Here is a 3,726-nt window from a genome sequence, read left to right on the forward strand (position 1 = left end):
TGATCCTAAAAGTGTGTCTTTTCCAAAGGAGAAGGGTTAATCCTATGATTCTCTCTATATATTTTAAAATACACCAATAACCTGTTAAGACTCCATCCATTTGCTTATCCTTTTCAGGCCATGGGACCTGTCCCAACAGTCTTTGGGCATAAGGCAGGGTACACCCTAGACAACTCATCACTCTGTTGCGGGGCAAGCACATATACACAGACAACCATTCACACTTAGAGTTTCTAATTAACCTAATCAGTGCATGTCATTGGGAGGATGCGGACAAACACAGGGAGAACATACACACTTCACACAGGCTGATGGTGGAATTGAACTCAGAACCTTCTTGCTGTGAGGTAACAGTGCTAACCACCGCACAACCGTGCTACCCAGATGAGATTGGGCGTGCTCCTCTAAAAATGAGGAACGCTTCACAAATTTGCGTGTCATCCTTGCGTAGGCGTCGTGCTAATCTTCTCTGTATTGTTCCAATTTTAGTATATGTGCTAGTAAAGTAACACATATACTATATACTGTTGTGGGACATGATCATAATATTATAATGCAAAAAGTTGTCAGAATTACTGCATCATGTGTAGTAAAAGAGTGTTTTTTGAGGTCACATTAGTATTATTTTTATAAACGTGGAGATCATTTATCTGAATTTCTTGAAGGCCTTCCTCAAACTGCAGCTGTTCACAATTCTCATTCACCCCGTCAAATCTAAATGTGGATGCATTCCCAGGTAGTAAAATGAAGGTTGAAATTTCCCACTCCTTGCGAGTGCGATCGATTACACAGGTCTGGAAAAAAAGTTTTTTTCAGCCGCATGGGATATTTTTGTTAAATTTCATGTTTTTTAGGGTGCTGAATTTAATTTCCCTCCATCATGTAGTTTTTTTTTGCAAAAAAGGACAACAGCGATGAAAAAAATCTATATTTTGTTACAATTAACTATGTATAATTTTTCTTATAATTAAAGAAAGAAACAAAAAACTATTCCTTCACAATATATTTGACACTTTTTGTCTGTGAAACCTTTTCTTCTTCTCTTTGATGCTCCTCCGAACACGCTTTCGCTTCATTTCTCTTGATTCTCACTCTTAGAAATATTACATTAATATAAGAAATCATTACTAGATATGTTTTTTTGACTCTAGTATAGGATACCAGATTAAAAAGGGAAATTATACGCTTAAGTAAACTAAAAGCATGAAAACCTGACTTGATGGAATGTAAAAAATACTTTTCCAGGTTTCAGTGATTATAAATCTATAAGGAGCAGTAAAAAAATCCTATGCAGTTTTTTTGGTCACAGACATGTGTTATTGAATTCAATAACAGTAAAAAGTCAGATGATTCTGCGGGTATGTGGTCACACTCCCGGATTGTGACTGTGTTCACTGGTCCCCCCTCACATTCACATGTCCACATCCTTCACCGTAGGGTTTCACATGTCCTCACCGGTGTCTCTCTCTCGTAAATAGGCCAGTGTAACCTCAGCCCTCAGGCAGCCTGTTTCGGTGTGTTTGCAGTTTGGAAGTTGTGAATGAGGCCAGGCTGTAACTACCACCGAGCTGAGCAACTGGGGCTGAACGGGGACATGTGTTCACCTGATGCACAGTCGTAACTGTGCCATTGGGCCTCTCATCCGAGTTACCTACCTAGATGCAAAAAGTGTGAATATGTAAGTGTTCATGTACCAAAAACCCACCATAACCCGCTATCATCCATCCGTGGCATTTTGACAGAAGAGCTGGATCTCGAAGCGTCCTTACTCACCTGTAGTTGTGTGTGAAACCACGTGACACGTCACTAAATCAGTTCCACAGTGGACATCACTTCACACATTGATGATTTATATTCAAACTCTGTGTGCCTTTTTCTCACCATCATGCCCTGTGTGCGTGTTTCTGTGAAACTTGTCTCCGTGCCAGCGTGCATTAATCTCCATTATTGAATCACGTGTATTAAGAGTTTGCAGTGGGGAAAAGAAAAGGGAGGACAAATGGGAGAGAGCTCTGCTTTGTTTTCAGGCCGCGCACACGTCGTGGGTGCCTCCCCCAACCTTTTGCCCTTGTGCTGTACAGTTTCAGCCGCTCCTTTCGGGCCTCATAATGGCCGCTGTCATAGCTGATTGTGAATCACACGTCATTAAGCTGATAGTTTTCTGCTATGATTGAGTGGCGCACGTGAAGGTAGATGTAAAATTCAAGAGAAATGCACACTGTCGCCTTTCTAAACGTATGTGTAGTTAATCTTTTATGGGGTAATGCATTATCCATGTGCAACTGTATAGCATGTTTCATTTGGGATCTCTTATTCCGACCCTTAGCCGACTCTTTAGCATAGCCTTCCTCTGGACTAGGATTGGTTAGATCAACTGGCCCACCTCTAGCTCCAATAAAAAAATGGTGTGAATACTTGGGGTTAAGGCTACGTCCACATGTACCCGGGTATTTTGGAAAACTCAGTTTTTTCTATGCGCTTGCTCCTTTCGTCCACACGTAAACGATGTTTTTGGTCACTGAAAACTGAGATTTTTAAAAACTCCTGCCAGGGTGGAGATTTTTCAAAACTCAGTTTTTGCATTTACGTGTGGGCGAGAAAAACGGAGAAAACGCAGTGTCAAAGGTGTGCGCCTTTTTTGACATCAGACTGTGCGCCACATTATTGTTTCGGTGAAATGGATTTCTACAATGGCGGACTTAGACTTAACTTTACTCTCTGCAGTGTTTACATGCTTACATATACAACATAGTTTCTGTCCCTCCACACATAGGACTCAGTTCTGCTTCTATGTGCTATCTTTGTTTACTCTTTCCCGCCCAGGTTTCTAGACTTCTGATTGGCCAACATTTCTAAGTGGTTAGGAATATATCGCCACCTGTTTCTTTGGCATGTTCCTAGCAGCTTTTTACTTTGTTTTTGCATTTACGTGTGGATGGGATTTAAAAAACCAAAAACCAAAACCAGAAAATCTCCGTTTTTAAAAATACCCAACGTAGCCTGCGTTTTTGATTTGTTTGCTGTTTTGTTTTATCAGTTGTTCTTAACTTATTTACTGTATAGCACATTGGTCCTGTGTTGGCTGTTTTAAAGTGCTTTATAAATAAAGTTGGATTGGAACTTTCTACCATAAGCTTTTTGCTGTCTATTTTTGTGGAAATTCTAGTTTTATTTTGGCATACGCATGTCTACAACAAAAGCTGTCACAGTGCCATATAAGCTACGCTGTAGCATTATGCGCACCTTCTTTGAAACTACATATAATAGCAACAAACAGCAGCTGTGAGAGGTCTATATTCTTGTAGTATGCTGTTTAAAAACCATATGCTCATATGATAATTAGTATGAGGTGAGTACCTCTATGAAACAAAATGTAAAAGACTAAAATTTTATCTAGCTTGCTAGCTTGCGCTATGCTAATTTCTACACTGATAGCTTTTTGGCAGCGCTGGTTTTCTCATTGTGAACTGGCTCCTCCTACAATTCAGTCAAAGGAACTGCCAGTTTGATATATTGGAGACCTTACCCATTTAAGAGCTTTACGTAAGCTTTACGAACACGTAAAATCTATGGAAATACTTCAAGTTTTGTTTTGTAGAAACAAGCTAGATTTTGCTGACCTGTATAAACAGATTTGACCAGTCCGACCACTGCTTTGAATGGGTCTCTGAAATTATTTCTTTGCCTCCTTAGATGTGGTGCCAACTCTGCCGACAAGAGCTCAAA

General features: G+C 40.0%; 1 non-coding gene across 1 annotated transcript; it reads right to left on the bottom strand.

Annotated features, from left to right (window-relative positions):
* Positions 1-406: 406 nt before the first annotated feature.
* LOC146523216 (U6 spliceosomal RNA) lies at positions 407-512 on the bottom strand. Its single transcript, XR_014873485.1, has one exon. It is a non-coding gene; the product is annotated as a U6 spliceosomal RNA (small nuclear RNA).
* Between the last annotated feature and the right edge of the window lie 3,214 nt (positions 513-3,726).

This window comes from Neolamprologus multifasciatus, chromosome 3, assembly GCF_963576455.1.
Source record: "Neolamprologus multifasciatus chromosome 3, fNeoMul1.2, whole genome shotgun sequence".
NCBI lineage: Eukaryota > Metazoa > Chordata > Actinopteri > Cichliformes > Cichlidae > Neolamprologus > Neolamprologus multifasciatus.